The sequence below is a fragment of the Odocoileus virginianus genome, chromosome 3 (assembly GCF_023699985.2).
Source record: "Odocoileus virginianus isolate 20LAN1187 ecotype Illinois chromosome 3, Ovbor_1.2, whole genome shotgun sequence".
In the NCBI taxonomy this organism is placed as follows: domain Eukaryota; kingdom Metazoa; phylum Chordata; class Mammalia; order Artiodactyla; family Cervidae; genus Odocoileus; species Odocoileus virginianus.
Genome location: NC_069676.1, coordinates 17,615,226 through 17,626,848, shown reverse-complemented (window position 1 = coordinate 17,626,848; position 11,623 = coordinate 17,615,226).

Genomic DNA, 11,623 nt, shown 5'->3' with positions numbered 1-11,623 from the left:
ACACATGAACAGGGCTCTGCAAACTTCTTCTGTAAAGGATCAGATAGTAAATATTTTTAGTTTTGAGGGCCAGTCTCTGTTGAAAAAATCTGTAGACAAATGGGTATGACCATGGGACACTGAAATTTGCATTTTATATAATTTTCAGTATCAGAAAATATTCTTAAATTTCTTTCAAGCAGTTAAATAATGTAAAATTAATGATTTTTATTTCTATAGTATTTATTTGATTACAAATAAGTCAGCCCTCAACTCCCAAGTAGGAGAGTTTTGCTATCAGTGTACTCCTGTAGCATATTTTTTAAAAATACTTTTTTTTCACATTTTATTTTATACTGGAGTATAGCCAATTAACAATGTTGTGATAGTTTCAGACAGACAGCAAAAGGACTCAGCCATACATATTCATGTGTCCATCCTCCTCTAAACTCTGCTCCCATCCAGGCTTCCGTGTAGCATTGAGCAGATTCCCTGTGCTACACAGTAGGTCCTTGTTGGTTATCCATCTCATGTTGTTGTTTAATTGATAAGTCCGGCTCTTTGTGACCCATGGACTGTAGCCCACCAGGCCCCTCTATCCATGGGATTTCCGAGGCAAGATCCTGGAGTGGGTTGCCATTTCCTTCTCCATTTTTAAAATTTTTGATTGGAGGGTAATTTCTTCATGCTTCCCAGGTGGTGTTAGTGGTAAAGAACCTACTTGCAATGCAGGAGATGCAGGGGACGCAGGTTTGATCCCTGGGTGGGGAAGATCCCCTGGAGGAGAAAATGGCAGCCCACTCCTGTATTCTTGCCTGGGAAATCCCATGGACAGAGGAGCCTGGTGGGTTACAGTCCATGGAGTCACAGCAAGCCAACGTGACTGAGCGACTGAGCATGCATGAATGCATGAAGTTAATTGCTTCACAGTGTTATGTGGGCTTCTGTGTGCAACAGCGTGAATCAGCAGTGAGTATACATATACCCTTCCGTCTTGAGCCTCCCTCAGTAAAATTCCTTCTTAACTTCAAGACAGTATGACAGCAGGTGGTGAGCTGGCTTTGGTCCTGGGCTATGGTTTGCCAATCCCTGGTGTAAGGCATTGGAACATCTGTTCCACAATGAGGGATTTGCAGCGTAAACATGCCATGTTCCTCATGAAGTGAAGGCAAATAATCCACTCATTCAACAACTATACAGTTCATTCACTCAAAAAATATTTTTAAAGACATTTTCCTGTTTTACATTTTACGATTAAATTTATAATTTGCAATTAGATTTACAATCCATCAGTTTTGTATGTCATATGTGCTTTGAATCCAGATTCCTTTCCCCTATTGTAGTAGCTGAATGGTCCATCATTATTTATTTATCTTAACCTTTCATTTCTTTTTTAAAGATTTTTCATTTTATTTTATTTTTGTTAATTGATTGGCTGCACTGGATCTTCATTGCTGTGTGCGGGCTTTCTCAAACTGTGCGGTGGGGACTATAGTCCGTGGAGTCACAAAGGGTTCGACGTGACTTAGCATGCATGCACTTGAGCTCAGCAGTTGTGGCTCAAGGGCCCAGCCACCTGGCACCACATGGAATCTTCCCGGACCAGGGATTGAATGCACTGGCAGGTGGATTCCCAACCACTGGACCACCAGGGACATCCCAACAAGTTTTTTTTGAACCCCTACTCTGCACTAAGCTCTCACGGAGCTCACAGTCTGATGAGGGAAGAAATAGGCCACAAACAGGCAAAATAAAGAGCATGTCCCATGTTGGTTAAATGCCCTGGAAGAAAAGAGCAGAGGTAAGGAAGGATGATGCCCAGAAGGTGGGAACAGGGCAAAGGTCACAGTTTCAAATAACACAACCGGGAAGGTCTCATCGAGAAGGTGACATCTGGGCAAAAGCACAAAAAGTTGGGAGTGTGCCCCATTGAGATCTGGAAGAAGAGGGTTTTGGTTTTTTTAATAAGACTTTATGTGGACATTTTTCAAAAGTCTTTTTTGAATTTGTTACAGTTTTGCTTCTGTTTTTTGTTTTTTTGGCCCCAAGGAATGTGGGATCTTAGCTTCCTGACCAGGCAACAAACCCACATCCCCTGGGTTGGAAGGGAGAGTCTTAACCACTGGAGCACCAGGGAGGTCCCTGGAGGAAGATTTGATGGGTGGACAGAAAGGTGCAAAGGCCCTGGGGCAGAACCAGGCCTGGTTGTGTTGGAGGAACAGAAGGGAGGCCCTAGTGGCTGGAAGAGTGAAGCAGAGTGGACAAGACTGCTGATGGCTGGATGTTGGGTGTGAGGGAAGAGAAAATGCAAGGACAACCCCACATTTTGACCTGGAGCCCTGGAAGCCTGGAGCTTCCATCTAGGGCGACAGGAAGGGCAGTGAGAGGAACACGTTGGGAGGAAGGGAAGGTAATGTCAGCAAGGTTGGATTTTGGAGGCTTGTGAGATCCCTACGTGGAGATGTCAAAAGGCAGTCGGATATACAAACCATTTTCCAACCCTCAACAGCAGACCCCCAAAACAAGCTCAGACTTACTAGAAATGACAGGCATAGCAGAAACATTTGCTGCATTTGTGGTAGGGATTAAGCTAGTCTAATATCTCACATCTGATATTTTGGAAAGGTAAAGTACTGAACTTTATAAATAATCACTGCTTTTTTTTTTTTTTTTTTTTTGGCCAGGAGAACTATCCAAGCATTATTTTAATATTTGAGAAGGAATGGGTAAAGTCTTATCACACTAAAAAAAGTGAAAGTGAGTGTTAGTCGCTCAGCTGTGTCCCACTCCTTTTGACCCCATGGACTGTAGCCTGCCAGGCTCCCCTGTCCATGGGATTCTTCAGGCAAGAATACTGGAGTGGTTTGCTATGCCCTCCTTCAGGAGTTCTTCTTGGCCCAGGGAATCAAACTTGGGTCTTCTGCATTGCAGGCAGATTCTTTACTATCTGAGCTACCAGGGAAGCCCTCTTGTTACTTTAGGTAAATATTTGATAAATATTTGGGACTTCCCTGGTGGCTCAGCAACTGACTCCCCCGCTCCCAATGCAGGGGGCCTGGGTTCCATCCCTGGTCAGGGAACTAGATCCCACATGCTGCACTTTCACTTTTCCTCCGTCCTTCTGTGTTTTCACAGTGAAACACCAGCCAGTCCCTGCAGGTGTTGGATGAAATGATGCAGGTCAAAGCCCTTCTGGGGAGGGACTTCCCTGGTGGTCCAGTGGCTAAGACTCTGAGCTCTCAATGTAGGGGGCCCTGAGTTTGATCCCTGGTCAGAGAACTAGATCCCACATACTACAACTAAGACCCAGTGCAACCAAATAAATAAAAAATTTTAAAAGGAAAACAACAACTGGAGGAAAAAGTGCCATTCTACACAGATGCAAGGCACACATACAGGTAAAAAGCACAAGTTAGGAGATCGTGTGTTCATGCACCAGGAAGCTTTGGAAAGTAACAGCACAATGCTATTTAAATATGTCAACATCTCTGACACTGATTGAGAGTCACAGAGTGGGATTTAATTCATTCAGAGTCCTTCTAGTGTGTAAAGCATGTGGGAGAGTGGAAGCATGGTCCCAGGCGGGGTAGCCCTGGAGACGCTGGCCCGGGGCAGGGAGCTGAATCCGGGCCAGAAGGGCGCACGAAATAAACCTCCCACTTGCAGAGACCTGGCAGGCCGGCGACGAGGTGTCGGCTGCCAGGGGAGGTTGAAGAGGCCATTGCTCGTGGAGTCCACTAGAGGGCGCCAGGGATCGCGATGCTGACCCATCTCCCCCATCCTCAGGCTTGGCCTGGGTGGGTAAGGCGGGGGGTCCATTGGGGATCCAGAGAGCTGGAAGAAGGGGCGAGGGTCTAAGTCTTGGTACCTGGAGGGCTATTTCTGTGCTTTCAGAGTTGGAAGCTTGGAGGACAGGGGTTCAAAAATTAGAGCAGGAGTCTGGCAACTTTTTCTTAGAGGGCCATGCAGCAAATAGTTTAAACACAGTCTGTCACAGTTAGTCAACTCTGCCCTTTTAGCTTCCAAAACAGCCACAAGCCATACAGTCCACACAAGGGTGTGGCTGTGCGGCCAATGAAATGTTATTTTTGGAAGCTGAAATTTGAATTTTATTTTTGGAGTCCGAAATTTTAATTTCATGGCAGTTTTCTTGTGTTGTGAAATAATGTTTCTCCTAAATAATTGCTCCATATTTTATTTAATTAATTTGATTGGATTGCTTTACTCTATATTTTAAAATTATTTAAAAATGTAAAAGCTGCTCTTTGCTCTCATTCTTTTTAAAGACAGACAATACCAATAATAATAATAATAATAATAAAGACAATGGAGGTATAGTTTGTCAGTGAAGTGTGTGTGTGTGCGCATACACGCTTCGTTGCCCAGTCATATCTGACTCTTTGTAAACCCATGGGTTCCTCTGTCCATGGGATTTTCCAGGCAAGAATTCTGGAGTGGGTTGCCATTTCCTTCTCCAGGGAATCTTCCCGACCCAGAGACTGAACCCGAGTCTCCTGTGTCTCCTGGATTGCAGGCAGATTCTTTACCTCTGAGCCACCGGGGAAACCCTCAATGAAGTATGGATGTTAATAAATATTTGTCTGACATTGGGAACCAGGTATTAAGTGCCTAAGTGCTGAGGCTTACATAGCACATTTAAAAGCTGGAAAAAATCTTGTTTTACCATTTACTCCTCTTTAAGCCAAAAAGTTTATCAGTAAAAATTATGAAAAACAACCAATAATTGTAATAGCCAAGAAAGAAATATTGAGTGAATTTTTTTCTTTTATTGGGCACCAGCTATATAATCACACCATTAACGTACATAAAAAAAATTCAGTCCAGTAAAGGAAAAATGGTAGTGAATGAATACCTTTTAATTTCATTAATGAATTTTTTAAAGGAAAAACTCTTTACATGTGTTTACATGTTGTACGTGTCTTTATTGGTCTATCACAATAATGAATAATAATATTAGAGTTGTGCTTAATCATGTCTGACTCTGTGACCCCATGGACTGTAGCCCACCAGATTCCTCTGTCCTTGGAATTTTCCAGGCAAGAATACTGGAGTGGGTTGCCAGTTCCCTCTCCAGGGATCGAACTTTCCTGCATTGGCCACCTGGGAAGTTCAACATTACAGTTTAATAAGAAGTAAATCATTAAATAAGAATAATAATTTAAAGGAAGAAAATATTTCTATTTTAAAGATATGGCTCAAATCCAGTAAAAATGACCTGGGTTTGAATTAAAAATTGAGCTTACCAAAGAAGAATATTATCTTTTCCAGTTGGTGCACTGAATATGCTTCCCTGGTGGCCCAGTGGTGAAGAATCCACCTGCCAATGCAGGAGACTCAAGAGACATGTGTTCAATCCTTGGGTCAAGAAGATCCCCTGGAGAGGGAAATGGCAACCCACTCCAGTATTCTTGCCTGAGAAATCCAATGGACAGATGAGCCTGGAGTGCTATACAGTCCACGGGGTCACAAGAGTCAGACACAACTTAGCAACTAAACAACATCAGCAAACAACAACTAAACTTTTAAAGAGAACTAGAAAGTCCAAGTGGTCAGAGAGGAAAAAAAAAAGTGAAGCAGTTCAAACTCTTTTTCTTGGCATTAAAAGTCACTGGTCCATCATTGTTTGTTTCAAATCTATTGTTTAAACACAAGCTCGTGTATCACCACAAGGGTTGGAAATATGAACTATGTCCAAAGGGAATTCAAAAGAATTAGAATCAATAAGAACTAACTCTCCAAATGAATGTGTGTCGCCAAGTCTATGTGAGTCTGGGGCCAAATGCATTGCCCAAATTTCTCCCAGTTCACTTTTGTGTACAAGACAATTTTTATTAAAGGATTCATAATAAAATGTGATAATTCAAAACTTCCAGTGGCCAAACCACAACAATTGTTCAGACCAGGACTGGACAGACCATGACTTGCCAAATCCAGTCTATTTTTATAGGAGCTAAGAAGATTTTTTTTTTTTAACTGCTTGGGAAAAGAATCAAAAGCAGATTGATATTTCACACGTGCTAAGTACAGAGGATTCAAATTTCAGCTCCCAAAAACCTTTTTGGCACTGGGCCATGTTCATTGACAGTTTTCACACTGGGATCACAAGCTGAGAAGCTGTCAACTTTGCTGACCCTCTTACTGGTTTAGATCAAGGGAGGTTATTCTGACATTGCTCAAAATTGTCTATACACGGTGATATGAAAAATAAAATAATAATACAATCAGGTTTATTATCCTTTTTTGAATTCTCTACAATGCCCTCCTTTTTTCCCAGATTTTTTTAAAAAATTGAAAGATAGTTGATTTACAGTGCTGTGTTAGTTTCTGGTATACAGGAAAGTGACTCAGTTATACACATATTTATTTTCTCTTTCAGATTCTTTCCCATTATGATTTAGGATATTGAATATAGTTCCCTGTGCTATACAGTAGGACCTCTGTTTATTGTGTATATAGTAGTGTGTCTCTGTTAATCCCAAGGTCCTAGTTTATTCCTCCCGCCCCCAATCTTCCCCTTTGGTAACCAAAAGTCTGTTCTCTATGTCTGTGAGTCTGTTCCTGTTTTGTAAATAAGTTCATTTGTATCATATTATATTTTAGATTCCACATATGGTTGATGTCATATGATATTTTCCTTTCTGTCTGACTTGACTTATAATCTCTAGGTCCATTCATGATGCTGCAAATGACACTATTTCATTCTTTTTTATGGCTGAGTAGTATTCCACAGTGTCTGTGTAGCACACCTCTTTTTTTTAATCCATTCATCTGTTGAGGGACAGTTGGGTTGTTTCAGTGCCTTAACTGTTGTCAATAGTGCTGCTGTGAACATTGCGGTGCATGTATATTTTTGAATTAGAATTTCCTCCATATACATGCCCAGGAATGGAATTGCTGGATCATATGGTAGCTCTATTTTTAATTTTAAAAGGAACCTCCATGCTGTTCTCCATAGTGGCTACATCAATTTACATTCCCACCAACAGTGTAGGAGGATTCCCTTTTCCATACCTCTTCTCCAGCATTTATTATTTGTAGACACTTTATTCTGACTGGTGTGAGATGATAACCTCACTGAGGTTTTGCTTTGCATTTCCCTAAAAATTAGTGATATTGAGCATCTTTTCATGTGCCTATTGGCCGTCTGTATGTCTTCTTTGGGAAAGGTCTATTTAGGTCTTTCGCTCACTTTTTAATTGGGTTGCTTGGTTGTTGTTTTTTTTTTTTTTTTCATTATTGACCTATATGAGATGTTTGTATATTTTGGAAATGAATTGGCCTCTTTTTTGATAGCACCTGGGGTGGGCTGCTCCCCTTGCCCCAGCCATGGTATGCTGCGGCTTACATGTGAGAACTCACTAGATCTTTATTATTTAGAGAGGGGGGAAGTAGTGGCCCAGAGAAGCCAAGTGACTTGTCCAAGGTCACACAGCTTGCAAGAGGAGGGGCTGGAACTGAATCCAGAGAGGGGTAGCCTTGACATCCCCTCTGTGCCGAAAGACATGACAAAGAAGCCAGCATCCTGCCTGATACCACCACAAGCATTGCCACCTGTGTCAGTCCTGGCTCACCCTGGGGGCAGCTCCAACTTAGCATCACTGCCTGGGATTTCAGCATGACTGCTTACAAGCTGCACAACCTTGGGTGAGAGCATCCTTCCTCGAGCCTCAGTTTATTCATCTGCAAAATGGATGTAACAAAGCCCCTCGCTTGTTTGGGGTTTTTGGAAGATCAAGTTTATCTGCATACTTCACAAAGTCCCTGTCAAGATGCGTGACCAATAAATTTTAGCTGTGGTTTTGATGAGACTGGGTGCTTAGACCCAGGAGCTGGGTCTAGGAGGAATGGCATTGTTTTTCTTGGAGAAGGGAAGACTGTGTGTGTTGGGGGTGGTGCTGGGGGGGAGTGGTTTGAGAGAATTCCATGCATGTTTGTTGTTTGTTTTTGAAACCCCGTTGGGGTTCTCCATGCATGTTTGGATGCAAACTGCATATACAAAATAAACCTAATGAAAGGTAAGAAATTACTTCCTTTTCAGTCCTCTTTTAAACCAATTCTACCAAGAAGTACTCAAATTGGGTGCTGCTGAGTCATGAACACCTATTTGCTGACTACTTTAACAATCACCTAATCCAGAACCTTCCACAGGCAAAAGCAGCTGCCTAGAATTTAATAACACTGTTTACTTTCCTTTGCATCTGTTGTAGGCACCTGATACTTATAAAAAAAAAATTACCCCAATGTTATATTTCCTTTCAAGATATATTCATTGGGACTTCTCTGATGATCCAGTGGTTAAGATTTCAACTTACAGTGCACGGGATTTGGGTTTGATCCCTTGTTGGGGAACTAAAAGATCCCACATGCCTAGAGGCCAAAAAATCAAAACATAAAACAGAAGCAATACTGTAACAAATTCAATAAAGACTTCAAAATGCTTCACATAAAAAAAACTTAAAAAATAAAGACTGACCTAAAAAAAAAAAAAGGAAAGTTTAGTACAACCTTCAGCATTATTATGTACTTGGCTTTTTTTCCTCAATAATTTATTTTAGAAAAACACATAGGTCTTCCTAGTGGTCCAGTGGTTAAGAATCCACCTGCTAATGCAAGGGACATGGGTTCAGTCTCTGGTCCGGGAAGAGTCCACATGCTGCAGGGTAACAAAGCCCATGTGCCACAGCTACTGCGCCTGTGCTCTAAAGTGCGTGCTCTGGAACAAGAGGCACCACTGCAAGGAGAAGCCTTTGCTTCACAACTAGAGAAGGCCCACATGGAGCAACGAGGACCCAGGGCAGCCAAAAATAAATGATAAATAAATTTTTTTTTAATTTTTAAAAACTTAAAAAAAAATAAAGACATTTAGTAACATGATGGTAAATTAGACCAGTATCAGATGCCCCAATTAGAAGGTAATTGTTTAAAAAAAAAAAGTTACCAAAAATAAATGTTACTAAATTCTGTGGAGGGTTGTCGATGATCTTTTATTTTTTAAAATTTTTATGTACTTAACTTTGGCTGCCCTGGGTCTTCATTGCTGCACATGGGCTTTCTCTATTTGCAGTGAGTGGGGGCTACTCTCTCGTTGTGGTGCTTGGACTTCTCCTTGTGGTGGCTTCTCTTATTGAGGAGCACAGGCTCTAAAGCATAGGCTCAGTAGTTGGCGGTTCTCAGACTTAGTTGCTCCGAGGCATGCAGAATCTTCCTGGATCAGGGATCAAACCCACGTCTCCTGCAGGCAGATTCTTCACCACTGAGCCACCAGGGAAGACCTGTCAATGATCTTTTAAGAACATTCTAACCTGGAGATGCTACTGGTGATCTGAGAGTTCCATGGTGTTCTGCCTGAGCAGGAAGGAAATTTGGGGGTTAACCACGCTCCCATTGAGAAGGATCAGGGTGCAGTGCTTCCTTCACCCTTTCTCAGCATGACCAACCTCACTCATGCATGGACGGGATTGTCCCCTACCTCGTGGGTTTCTCCCATAAGTACGTACACAATGTGCGTGGCCCATGACTCGTATTAAACTTCACTCCTGGTCAGCTTTCCCCTGAGATTAAACATTAACCCCGATGTTTAATCTGGCAGGGGCTTCATTTTATATAACCTTTAGATCAATCCTCGCATGCTGCAGATGGAGAAGCAGAGTCCTGGAGGGGAGAAGTGACTTGAGATGTCACAGCCAAGTTGTTTGCTGAGCTGGGGACCAACTTCGAACTCTTGGTCCAGAAAGCCACTGTGCACAAAATGGGAAAGTTATGAACTGATCACAGATGAGGCGACGCCCCAACTTGGCCTCGAGCAGGTGTCTTTGTCTTGAGATCCGTGGAGCACGCTGTCATGAAGTTCACTCCACAAGTGTGTTTGGAGCCACTTCACTGGTGTGAGGGGGACTGTTTCGGAGGCTGGGGGTATATTGGTGGGGCTTCCCAGGTGACCTAGTGGTAAAGAATCTGCCTGCAATGCAGGAGACACAGGAGTTACTGGTTCGATCCTTGGGTCGGGGAGATCCGCTGGAGGAGGGCATGGCAACCCACTCCAGTATTCTTGCCTGGATAATCTCATGGACAGAGGAGACTGGTGGGCTTTGGTCCATAGGGTCACAGAGATTTGGACACAATGGAAGTGATTGGGCACACATGCTCAGTGATCAAAATACACAGGTCTTTGCTCCCTGGTGTAAACAGACAACATAGATGGATAAAGAGAATTCTGTCCCATCAAAGGTGTTATACTGGGTATGACTGGGGTGGAAGGTGGCTTTGGCAAGGGTAATCAAGGCAGCTTCTTAGAAGAGATGACCACCAGGCTTGGATTTCATCACAACTTGGAGGAATGTTAGGGGCTGAATTGTATCCCCAGCCCTGAATTCCTATATTGGAGTCCTCACCCCCAGGACTTCAGAATGTGACTGTATTTGGAGATGGGGGGCTTCACAGAGGTGATCAAAGTAAAATGATGTCACTAGGGTGGGCTCTAATCCGTAAGACTGGGGTGCTTGTAAATGGGGGACACGTGGACACAGAGACACAGGGAGAAGCCAGCATCTAAAAGGCAGTGAGAGAGGCCTCGGAAGAAACCAGCCCTCCAGCATTCCCAGCATCCCAGTGGTTAGGACTCCTTTCTTCTGCCGCAGGGGCACGGGTTCGATCCCTGGTTGGGGAACTAAGATCCTTTCTCATGCCAGCTGGCATGACCAAAAGAATAAGAATAAAAATACATAAAATAAACCTTAAAAAAACTGGGGTGTTTGAGTGATGTCCGACTCTTTATGACCCCATGGACTGTAGCCCACTAGGCTCCTCTTTCCATGAGATTCTCCACGTAAGAATACTGTAGTGGGTTGCCATTTCCTCCTCCAAGGGATCTTCCCAACTCAGGGATCGAACTCGAGTCTCTTATGTGCCACCTGGGAAGCCCATGAGGTGAGAAAAGTCAATTGAAAAAAAAAGGAACCAGCCTTGCAGACACCTTGGTCTTGGACTTCTAGCCTCTGGGACTGGAAGAAAAGATATTTCTGTTGCTCCAGCCTCCCAGGCCTTGGGACTTTGTTTGGCAGCTACAGCAAACAAATTCAGAAGGCGAGGGATGGAGGGCCTGGACCAATTCAGGATCTAGATGCCCCCACATGCCTCTTCCTCCCCCACCCTAAAGCACCCTCCCAGAATCCCTCGGGGCTGAGCCAGAGGAGACTGATGCCTGGCCTCCTCCCCACAAGGGGAAGGAAGCTGAGCTGACCACATCCGCAGCCACGGGAGGCCTCCTTTTCCTGGTGAGAGGGTCAGCTGTGACCCTTGGACCGACTAGCCATAAAACAATCACAGAGATGAGATGAGATGGTGGTGAGACCTGAAGGGGGCGGGGGTGGGGACTGGCCCGAGGGGTGTGGATCTCGAGATGGGTGAAGGACTGACCCTGTTTGCTGATCCAGACTCAGGACCCTCAGGGAACACTGCCCCAAAGACCACCTGGTCTCGGGAAGCTGGAGGACCCCCTTGCTATGGTTGGCTAAGGCCTAAACCCAGGCACCAAGCCTGGAGAACAGGACCCCTGACCCAAGGGACCTCCTAGCCCTGTCCACAAACACAGTCCACCCGGCCCCACGCAGAAACTTGTAGAACC